A 12,793-nucleotide genomic window follows, 5' to 3' on the forward strand; every position below is an offset into this window, starting at 1 on the left:
TGAAAAAGACATGGTTGTAGAACATAATTTGGAAGAACACATTGACGAGGTCGACAGCTAGTCTAATAATAAACCTTGTTATTAAAAACGTATCAACTTTTTAATAGCTGTTATTAATTAGGGGCCATCTTAATAAGAAAGATATGAGTTTTTTTTCCAAGAACAACTTTACTTTGATATTAACAATCGTTTGGTTTGTATAATAAACAACTTCAGAGGGTAAAAATCACTCGCTCACTCGCTCAGACAACATTGTTAAAGTTTTTTTTTACCGTACTAATGAGATGTTATGAAAAGATGTTATTTTCGCATGTCTAGACTTATTACTTTCGACTTATCGAAGAAAACACGACACTAAACAGACACATTCTCATTTGAAAACCCACTTTATTTCACAATTTGACGATTTTTATGAAGCGTCATCGAACATCGAAAAAAAAATATGTTTCGTACATAATATAGAGCGTCGGTGGCTCAGGGGTCAAGCGCTTGACTTGCAATCTGTAGGTTCTGGGTTCGAATCCTGCCATGTACCAATGTGTTTTTCGATTTTCGATCTACTTATATACCGACGCTCTTACGGCGAAGGAAAACATCGTGATGCAACCTGCACATATCTGAGAAGAAATTCAAAGATATGTGTGAAGTCAACCTGCACTTGGTCAGCGTGGTTGACTATGGCCTAGTCACCCCTAAATTGGGGTAGGCTCCGAGCCCCTCGGTGGGGACGTATAGTGAGCTGATGATGATGACATAATATGGTATTTGCGTTTCTGATGACGAAAAACAATTATTAAAATTTTTGTCTGTCTGTCTGCCTGTTTGACAAGGCCACGTTTGTTCCGTGTAATTTCCGGAACGGTTGAACCGATTTTGACGGCACGTTGCCGGTTGACGGATTGGCTACTTTTTTTTAAACAGCACCGACGAAGTCGCGGGTGGCCGTTAGTTAGTTGTAAAGACAAAAGCCAAACTTCTAATTACATCTATATAAACACTTTTCTCTCTGAATAAATGCTATTTTTATTTCCACCATCTTTTCTGGAGTTAGTATGTACCAGTAACGTGGAATGTTTCATTAGTTGTTAGACAAGCGAAGTGAGTCGAGCTCACAATATTTAATTACCTTTGTGCAACATTGTCGGCTCTTGTTTTAAAAGACAACGCTCCTTATGTAAAACCTTTGAGGTAATTAAAGTTTATTTTCCTTATTTAGTCTAATATATACGGTTAATGTTTTTAATCTTTATTGGATACTAACTGTCACCCGCGACTTTGTCAGTGCGGAATTAAAATAGTAACTTATAATATGTCAGCATGCATCAACTACTTTCAAGTCAAAGTCCCGTCAAAATTGGTGTAGCCGTTCCGCAGGTTACCTGGAACAAACACGGCCATGCGTACAGACAGATTAAAATGTTAAAAATTGCTTTTTCGGTATTAAGAACGCTAACATATCACTTGGTTAGCGTGGTTTGGACATGTCATGAGGCGGGATGATGATCATATAAACAAAAAAGTAATGAGTTTGAATGTGGATGGCTATAAAGGTAGAGGAAGACAAAAGAAAGTAAGGATGGATTGTGTGAAAGATGATATGCGTAAGTAGGAGGTAAATTCAGATATGAGGGCTGAGAGAGATGTATGGAGGAGTAGTACATACTGTGCCGACCCTCCATAAGGATAAGGAAAGGTGATGAACACATCACGTGTACAAAATGTAACTTTTTTATCGATATTAAATACAGCCGCTCCAATTTTATTAATATGTTATATTGTAACTTATTAAATGACTTAATTTTAAAGTGCGACAGTTATTCGATTCATATTCTTCCCCGGAATGTTTCAGGGTCAGTCAGTCGGTTTTACTGATTTTAGAAATAATATTAAAACAACCAAAACTAATTATTGTTTCGTTAGTAATTCAGGTTTGAAATTATAGACATGGAGTTTGCGCTTAAGCCTTTTAAAAATTAAAATATAAGATGAATTATTTAAAACTACTTTCTTTTTAATTTCATTTCTAATATTTTATGGAAGGATACATTAAAAATGTAGTAACTTATTTCCGCATTAAAATATCGTTTAGCGTTCCCGGAGCTCGTTTCTCTCGGACACTGTGACAACCTCTACTTTGAACTTTCATACTTGTCTACTTTGACAAATGAGACGGGCTTTACTCGACTTCGTTAGAAACGAAGGAACTTAAAATTAAATTAAACATTAAAGTAACGACCAAAATAACTCACAAAGCGCATACTAATTCCTCCGTTAGTTGAGAAATATTGAAGTCCTTTTAGAAGAAAGATTTTATATATTTGTAAGCGCTGAAAGCAAAAATGTCCCCAATTTTCGCAACAAATTTTGAAGCTAAATTTAAAATCTACTAGTCTTCTAGTTATTTAAAAAAAATGGGACCCATATGCAAGCACCTTCTTTCGATTAAAATAATATTTATCAAAATCGGACTACCAGGAGAGGAGCATCGCGGTAACACAAATAAAAAAAATACAGTCGAATTGATAACCTCGTTCTTTTTGAAGTCGACTAAAAATAGTAGAATTCGTTCAGGCAAAAATTTACTAATTGGTTCAACGGTTAATAATATTTTTATGTATCACTAGCTGTCGCCCGTGACTCCGTCCGCGCGGAATTAAAAAAAAACGTAATCAGTAGCCTTCCATACACACATTCTACAAAGTTCTACATCTGTGCCAAATTTCATCAAGATCCTTTGTGCTGTTCTGGAGATACCTTCACACATCCATCCATACATCCATTCATCTCTACATTCGCCTTTATAATATTAGTAAGATTAATGTAAATAGAACGAATAACTTCCAGAAATCATATTGTTCTGCCAAAAGTAAGTAATAAACATTTTAAAATAATAATAATAAAAAACTGTGTCAACATATTACGATACAAGTAGTTTTTTTATTTATTTATTTATCTTTATACATATAAGTAGACTTAAATAAAGACAGCCAGTAAGTTATTACTGGATTTATTCATATCTTTGACTTACTTTTAGTATAATATACTTGAAGGAAGCTCTAAAAGGTTTGAACATCACAAGTGGGTATTAAGTTGTAGAAGAAGCTTGTTAATTTGCACGTAATTTGCCAATGTTCTTAAGAAAATTAAGTCCTATCGAAAAGTCTGAACGATAAGGTTGTTTTCTTTAAGTTATTGAAGCGTTCCTCAGATAAATTTCAAGACTATGTGCTCTGTTACGATACATTTACACTTAGATAGCTGTTGCCTTCGACTGCGTCCGCGCAGAATAAAAAATAAATATTATGTAGCCTATGTATTCTTCCAGAATATATTCTACATCAATGCAAAATTTCAACGAGATCTGTTAAGCCGTTTTAGAGATACCTTCTAACAAACATCCATCTAAACATCCGCATTCGCATTAAAAAAAAACCTTAATTAGTAGTCTATGTGTTCTTCCAGACTTTTTTTACACCAATGCCTAATTTCAGTGAGATCCATGCAGCTGTTATAAAGACCATCTAAAAACATCCATCCATTCATACATTCAAACATTCGCATTTATATTATAAGTATGAAGTGAGATATATAAAATAGTAAAGTCGTTTAAAACGTTCATATTTAATGTCCAAGCCAAAGCGTTTTTCATTATTTTTTACGCTGTTCTTAAAATCCCATTGACCTTGAAATTAAAAGCTTACAATAATTTATCACTGGAATATATATTCTTTCCGGATCCTGTATATAATCATTTCATTTTTAACTACATAACATAAATAATACATACAAATTTTTCCGTATTAGAGAAAATAATTTTATGGCAAATAGTTGCTAAGAAGTTCGAAAAGTTGGGAGATTTCCCAAAACTCGAGAGTGCAATTATCGTTCTTCGTACCGCTCTGACTAATAAGAGCTTATCTGAAATCATCTATAGACGCTCCATTACCAGTTGTTGACGCTTCGGAATAACTTGTTTACATTTATAACTGTCCTTTACTAAGTTGATGCTTTTGTCGTTTTTTAGTTAAATAGACTTTCTGCACATCCACTCCTCTATTCATTTAAGTTAAGCAACCTTAAGCAAACTTTATTTTAGTTAAATCTGATGGCCATTTTTCATATTATCTATAAAAGAAAGTTGTGTTAGTTACACCATTTATAACTCAAGGACGGCTGAATCGATTTGACTGAAAATTGGTGGGCAGATAGATTAGAACTTAGAACTAGCAGGAAAAGGACATAGGATAATTTTTACCCCGTTTTCTATTTTTTATTCCGCGCGGACGGAGTCGCGGGTAAAAGCTAGTAGTATATAAATATGGTTGTACAGTCAGGTGCATAAACATTTATACATTTTCAAAACTTTGGTTTTAAAAATTATCCGTTCGAATGTCTCCGAACATGAACACTTACATACTATTGGTAAATACGTTCATATAGTTTTTTTCAAACCGAAGGCCTATCCAAGCCGAAAGCCTATAAGTCTGGAGTTAGAATAATTTAGAGATAGATCAAGTTAATATAAAATATTTGTATGCAGTTAAGATGATTCTAATACGTAAAGTACAAACACGCCTTCTCCATAAAATTCGTATCAAGAAAATCTATTTTTAATGTCATTGAAAAGCGCTTTATGAAAACGCTCGATCGCTGTCCATATATCCATTTTACCAAGATATCGATAAGCGATAGATTATTGTAAGTACGTAAGACCTTTATTTGAATTGCTTTTAGAAATCAAAATGTAAAATAAGTTATCTTTTTTGTATTTTAACTTTATACAAAAAAACAGTAATTTACTATACTATTCCCAACAGTAATTTTAACCAATTTTTTGCTCTAATATAACTTTATTTTGTGTACTTTTTCAGCGCTTTTTGCTAATTGTCCGAAGGTAAGATAAGGTTGTTCACGAGTATAGAGTTTGAGTACTTAAACTTTACACATTTTTTCAAAAGTATGACGTCATAAGTTACATTCGAATGGATAGATTTTTAACATAGTGTGAAAATTAATTTAACAACATTAATTTTTCAAACTGTTATTTTGTTTGAAATTATTTTCGCGTACAATCATTTTTTTTAATTCTAATCAGTCAGTATGTCATCTAACGAAAAACGAAACAAGGCAAAAAGTTTCAGAACGACAGACTGTCAATTTTCATTCCAAACCTATTTCCTTTTCTGTTAAAAACAAGTATGTAATTTTCGAGTTTCACTCATTTTCATCTACACTTTTAAATCTTCTAAATGTTGAAAAAATTATGTAGAAGACAAGCCATTGTTATTTAAACAAAAACAAAACACCTGACTGTAGACCTAAAGGTGACAAATAGACAATGACAGAAATCGAGACTTAAAGCCTTTACCATTTACCAATTGTACAGATACATAAATCAAGAGACACTCGTGTTCATACGAAGACACTTTAAAATATATACTGAGTGTACCATGTCTAATGTCTAACTCTACCATAAGACACTTCGGGGAAGAGTACGAATCAAATACACACAGATACAGGAGACAGGCGTGAAGTAGAAGAAATTTCGTTTCGTCTGATGAATGTAGTGCTGGAGTCCTAATTTTAGTCCTCTTTCCCTTCCCACCCTTTTCTTTTAAGGAAAGGATGGGAAGGGGAAGTGGATTTGTTGGAGTAGGCGATGTATAGTAATGGGAAACATTTTCATTCTGTGCGTCTTTTCCTCCGTCAATTAGAGGTAGGCAACTCATCTACAATTGCGAATGTCTATGGGCAGTGGTTGCTTCACTTCGACGAATTCTTGTGCCCGCTCGCTCGTTTGCCACCTTATGATACCATTAAAATACCATTCTTCAAAGTCCGTCAAATCATATACATGACTTCGATACCATGGACATATCTAAATACATCCACATAAAATATTGCTGTATTGTAAGTCAGGTAATGGACTTTGTATATACAATTTGAAACATGATGTTACCAGGTAAATTCTTGTTTAGTAGCGTCTGGCTTATTCCAAGCAATGCTTCATTACGCGGCGAGGTAATGAGAAAGTGCTATAAGCCCCTTCGTACACAATAAGCTTCTGACGGAAACAAGACTTATAATTTAGTTTCACAATATAACGAGCTGTACGATCCTTGTAACATTAAATATTTGCATATTCGTAGACTATGGAAATTGCTTCCTTTATGTTTTCACTCGGAGTTTTGTTTTTTTTGATGACTGACACACTTCATTTGAGAAGTCCTCTAGCCTTGGTTGGGTTTGATGAGTGAGGTGTCATATTCTTTGGAGTCGTATTCTTTGGAGTGTTATGCTTATTTTAATTAATTAAAAAAAATTGTTATAGCATCAGGTGCAATTTAATATTAATAATTATAGGGTTACTTGCAACTGAAAGACATTTCTACAATTGAAGTCGTTATTATCGTACCAGTATTTTTGGAGACTATCTGAAAAAATAAGGAAACAAAGGTTTATAGGATTCTCATTGTAAGACTCCAGCTAACATAAGCTAAGTTTAAGCTGGAAATTTAGACACATTATGCAACAGTAAAAGCAGCAATTTATCATTTAGCATTAATTAGCTGCAGCGAATTAAGTTAGATGGATGAGCATGTATTAAGCATTATTCTTATCTAATCTGCTAACTTGGACGGACAGTCGCAAGAAACAGTGGTAGACGCAAGCAACACCATTTGACTTTTAAGAGACAAGATCTGTCAAGCGTACTCATTTCCCTCTATCAAATGATAATTAACAATATACCTAGTCTAAAATTGCTAGTGTTCTCGTTTTGCATATGTAAATTTTGGAATCAGTATGCGTTAATTAAAACATTTCGATTTTACTTAATCACCTAAAAATGAGAGGTAAATTCAACTCCCGCGGAAAGATTAACTAGACGGTCCAGCAGCAACAACATCTGTTGCACGAATAGGTCGGCTCACTCGTTGAAATACCACGACCACACAGAAGACAGGCGTAAAGTGGAAGAAGTTCCACGTTTCGTCTGATGAGTGTGGTGTCGGAGGCCTAATTTTAGTCGCCTTTCCTTTCCCACCATTTTCTTATAAGGAAAGGATGGGAAGGGGAAGTGGATTTGACGGAGAAGTTAATGCATATGAAGGAAATATATTCTCTTTCTGTGCGTCCCCTCCTCCGTTAATTAAAGGTAGGCAACGCATCTGGAATTGAAATGTCTATGTGCAGCGGTCGCTTCGATATTTCGGCGAATTCAGGTGGCCGCTTGCTCTTGTGCCACCTTACGATATAAAAAGGAACCTCTTGTTAAACTATGTATGTAGCATATTCAATGTAAGTAAGCAAAGTTCCAGGAATGTTGGTAACATTGATACTAATGATGTAATTGAAAGAAATTTTAGACAAATAGATTAGTCATTTTGCTTTATACATTAAAGTTTTTTAAATTTTAAAATACTGGTTAGAATTAGAACCTTGTCTCAATTCCACCAGTTTCAAACATTAAAAAGCGACAGAATAACATGCAAATGTTTCAGATGTTTCATCGTAATAAATCTCGTTCGGACACGACTCAGAAATGAATTGCATACGTGCAATATAAATGTCGTAAAACAAGCTGCAGTTTTGACAGTGTAAACTCAATTTTTACTGGAATTGATCGATACAGTAAAACGTCCAGTACACTTACTTTCATGATTACTAATGCAATTTCTCGGTGAAGATTTGACATATTAATTTAAACAAAGGGATATATTTGAAGACTTTTCGTAATAATTTACACGAAGGAACCCTTGATGAAGACCTCTCATAGTAATTTATACGAAGGGACTGTCTTAGTGCAATCAACTCTGAGTTACAAAGGGAGTCTTTTTTATTATGAGGTGGTAAACGGTCACTGCCCATAGACATCCGCAACTGCAGATTTGTTGCCTTGATCTTTAATCGACGGAGGAGGAGACGCACAGAAAGAGAATATTTTCTCTTCCTATGCGTCGCCTCCTCTATCAAATGCACTTCGCCTTCCCATTCTTTCCTTTAGTTTTCTTGAAGTAAATCTCCACTTAGGATCTCTATTAGTGGCTAAAGAACTCTGTGGGTTATTGAATTTTTCTACCATTAAAAAGATATAAATTGTACGTCTTCTAATTATTGCAGTGAATAAATCTACTTATTTAAAGGAGAGACCCAAATAAGAAATAAAGTAGTACTTTAAACTTGAAGTATAGAAGCAAGATTAATTACGAAATAACTTCGCAAACAACAAACTTAATTATCAAGTGAACTTGTAACTTGATGAAAGATATTATGGAAAAACAACAGTTGAACTTTTATGGATCCTTAGTTGGTAAAGTTTTGATGCTAAGGACTTATTGGTTAGTACTTATTTTTCGTAGCCGACTTCAAAAAGAAGGAGGTTATCAATTCGACTGTATTTTTTTCATGTGTGTTATAATGTGTTGTTTGGTTAATAAGTCGTCTATTAAAGTTTTGTTTGTGGAGAAGGAAAATATTTTTTCTGACTTTCTTTGTTGTGATGTTGCGAATAATTTTAGTAGTTGTAATTTTAGTGAAGTTTTACACTGGGGCAAAAATTGAATAAAAATATATTGTCTATCCCTTTCATTTTTATAAAAATAACTGAGACTACAATAAGTTTTATGTGTACTGTATTAGTGGTATTGAGTTTTTGTTGTCAAATATCTCCAATTGATAATACTATGATTAGGGGTCCTTCAAGAAGCGAGCGTATCCTTTTCTCAAAGGCCGGCAACGCATCTGCGGTTCCCCTTGTATTATATATGTCCTGGGCGTCATTGAACTTGTTTGTCCCCTTTTATTATATTTATATAAAAAAATAATGTGTCTGTTTGTAATAAAATACATATATTTCATGAACAAGATATTTTTAATATTTTTGTACCTTATTATGCAAAATCTTTTTTTTAAAATAAAATATCTGTCTGTCATTTCAGATCTCCCGTCGTAAAATCTACGAAAAGGCTGGACCGATTTTGACAGGACTTTTATTTGATGTTAGTCTATGTATGTTTTTTTTTTAATTTTACGCTGATGAAGTCGCGGGTAACAGCTCGTCTTCATTGAGATGTAATAGACACCTGAAATATAAACAAATGAAATATTTTAAAAAGATTTTTAAGCATCATTAAACATTATTGTATCCACTTTTGTCTTTAAAATCACCAATGAGTGTAAACAGGAAAATACATGGAGCATAAATTTTGTTCGTTTTATTTCGTTGTAAATGAAATCGGCGTGCAATTAAAAAGATTACGGCCGAATCGGGCGCGAGTCGTTAAAGGAAATTGGATGATTTCAGAGCCCTTGTACAATGTAAACGATGTTAATTGAGAAGCCATAGAGTTTAAATAACACTGGATTAAGCTTTGTATCTTCAGGAGAAGCAAATCTTAAACACTGCTCGTCGAGAATTTAGGTGGGTTATACTGGCGACTAACACGTATATATTTTTTAAATACAAGTATCTTTTATCAATGTCAATTTAGCTTAAAAATTATTCTAGAATTGGATTAACATCGTTATCTTTGTCGTAGTGGATTACCCTAAGCCACGATTGATAACTTTTTAACATTTAGTTTTTTAATATCCACCTCATCGACTATGTAAAAGTATTCCTAACTTAACCGATGAGATACTAAAGAGTAAAAATTTGTATGTTTCTAACAAATAAAATTTAAAAACCTTATAACACAGACAACAATTTTGTTTTAAAATGTGTGAAACCAGAACAGACTGCCAGTTTTAAATACTTAGTCTAGACAAGGCGTTCATAAAAGCACTCATCAGCTTATGGTTGCGAACTACATAAAGTGTGTCTGCGGAGATGCCGCCATTACAGAGTTAATCTGATTAGCTTCGAGCAGTAATTAATCTTCCAGAATTATAAATTAGGCCAGAATGTTATTTCAAAGAGTATTAAGAGACACGGAAATATATGCCAATCGAATTTATGCTTTAAACTTTTCTTGAAGATATAATAGTTATTTATAATTACGATATTGATACATGAATGGATAAGATACGAAAGGAATATAAGAGGAGTCCTCTAATGTATACGATATCCCTTAATGAGAGAAGCCTCAAGGTACCACCACGGATACAGAAATTAAGAGCATAAGATAAGCATGGTATAACTACTGCTATGTTATAATATTTTAATTGTGGATATGGTATGCGTGAGCATCATCATCAGCTCACTTTACGTCCCCACTGAACGGCTCAGAGCCTACCCCAAGTTACGGTGACTAGGTCATAGTCAACCACGCTGGCCCAGTACCGGTTTGTTGACTTCACACATATCATTGAATTTCTTCGCAGATATGTGCAGGTTACATCACGATGTTTTCCTTCACCGTAAGAACGTTGGATAGTTGTATATATGTAAATTGAAAGTCAAAAAACATAATGGTACATGGCGGGATTCGAACTCAGGACTTGCAGATAAGTCAAGAGCTTAACCCCTGAGCCACCGACGTTCCCCACGAATATCTGCTGTGCAAACCCCAAATTACGTAGAATGATGGCTGAGAGATGAAAATGTTACAAAGTGCCGACTAAATAACTTAAGCATTCGACTAAACTTAATAAAAATAGTAACATTTAGTACAGAATAAAATACTAAAAGTGTCAAAATAAATAATGTAAATTAAATATATAAAATATGTAAATAAAAATGTAACAATAAAATTGTACAGAGGTCGGGAGCAAAGTAATTACATTACTCGGGAACGCATCGAGGAATTGTCGACGTAACAATTCTCGACATTTTATATTGAATTTAATCTTATTCATTCTGTTAAGATCAAACCTCTCAGGAGTTTTATTATTAAGATGTTAGTAAATATATAAATATATAAAACTATTTATTTACTCATTTTGGAATCATAGAACACTAACAGACTTCAACCTTAAAACACCCCGCTGAAGAAAAAGAACCGTACAGTTCAAATTGATCAAATCATTCAGACTACGATCGGGGCAATGGCACGATATATTTAAAAACATTAAATATATACATACAAATAAAAAACTCGATTAACTGAGGCTCTACTCCTTAGTCTAATAGATGTAATAGCGCCATCTATTGTCCGCATTTAAAAACATAGATTTGAATTTTTTAATTTAACTGTAATATTATATGTAACACTCTTATTTTAGGATGTATTCGAAGACATCGAGGATTTCTCAATGAAAAACTTAGCCGTCACATACAAACTCATAAACCTAAAAACATACTTATATATATATAATCGCGAGAAACATTACCCTATTAGTCAGGTAAAAAACATTTGAGTCGGATAAATCTAAATAATATCTAATCTAAATCGACGCAGCGTGGGCAGGCCTCCTGCAAGATGGACCGATCTGGTCGAGTTTGCGGTAGTATCCTGGATGCGGGTTGCACAGGACCGATCATCGTGACGATCTTTGGAGGAGGCCTATGCCCAGCAGTGGGCGTAACGAGGCTGAATGGATGGATGGAACTCTAAATAATCAAAAACTCATATGTGAATATATCGTTCTGTGTAAACTACAAAGGCTTTATTAAATTATAAACGTGCACTACGCCTTTCAAGTTATGCTAGATGACAAAACTGTAACTCGCGGCGTTTTCACGTCTTGTTGCAAAACAATAAAACATTTCTTGTTACGCCCGTTGTTCAGGCTTATCCTTTGACTATGGAATAACGGACTAGACAAAGTTTACTGTTGTTCTAAATAAATTCTGCCAGATTTCGCTGGCAGTGACGTAAATATGACAATGATGATGTTCATTATGGTGTCACTTAAAAAAAAATTACAAACTTACACAAAACGAGCACACACGCAAGCAAGTTTGTGTTTGATTCTTTTTGGAAGAGAGCATTATGCAGGCTTGACAGGTCGTGTCTCTTAAAAGTTGAAGAGTTTATTTGAAGCGAGCAGTGTAAACAAGTAAGTTGGTGGAATGCAAATTTTGCTTTATTTCGTCGAAATCTTCTGAGCACAGATAGAAATTATAAATTGTATTAATTCTCGGATGATTCTAGAGTCCATTATTTAAAAAAATACTGGCTGCTAAGAAAATTAAAGACTTTTGTCGTGGATATAATCTCGGATAGTGTTACCCTATTTCAGTGACATTAATAATTTATTTAGCTGTTACTAGTGATAGATGTTTATTTTGTCCCTAATTTTGATCTAGAAAGATTTAAAAAATGTTTCAATGTATGCTATATTTTTTTAAATTAGACTTTTCTTTTAGTTTTCCTTTCTTTGCTTAGTTTCGATAAATATTATAAAGTCCAGATAAGTCAAGACATTTTGAAGATTATAGTTTTTTATGCTTTGCTTGATGTTTGTACCTTAATGTTTTATCCGTTTAGTTACTACAACTCAAAGTATCAACTCATTACGGTGTGACACAAAATTATAAGATATGTAGCTGTCGCCCGCGACTCCGTCTGCGCGGAATTAAATAAAAATAGTAGCCTATGTGTTCTTTCAGACTATCTTCTATAATTATGCCTTTCAAAGAGATCCGTTAAGCCGTTTTGGTGATAACTTCAAACAAACAAACATCCATACACGCATTTATAATATTAGATTGTAATATGTGATCATATTTGAAGATCGTAGTAACTAATTAAAATAAATAAATGTACATAGATGAATAACCTCGTAATTAATTAAAATACTTATTAAGCTTACGTGTAGGTCGCAAATTAAATAGGAAAGGCCGCAGAGAGCGGCCATTAGAGAACTTAATGTGATTGTAAATTAACTTCCAACATCGCCGTAAGTCTTT

Source organism: Papilio machaon, chromosome 20 (genome assembly GCF_912999745.1).
Source record: "Papilio machaon chromosome 20, ilPapMach1.1, whole genome shotgun sequence".
NCBI classification, from domain to species: Eukaryota; Metazoa; Arthropoda; class Insecta; order Lepidoptera; family Papilionidae; genus Papilio; species Papilio machaon.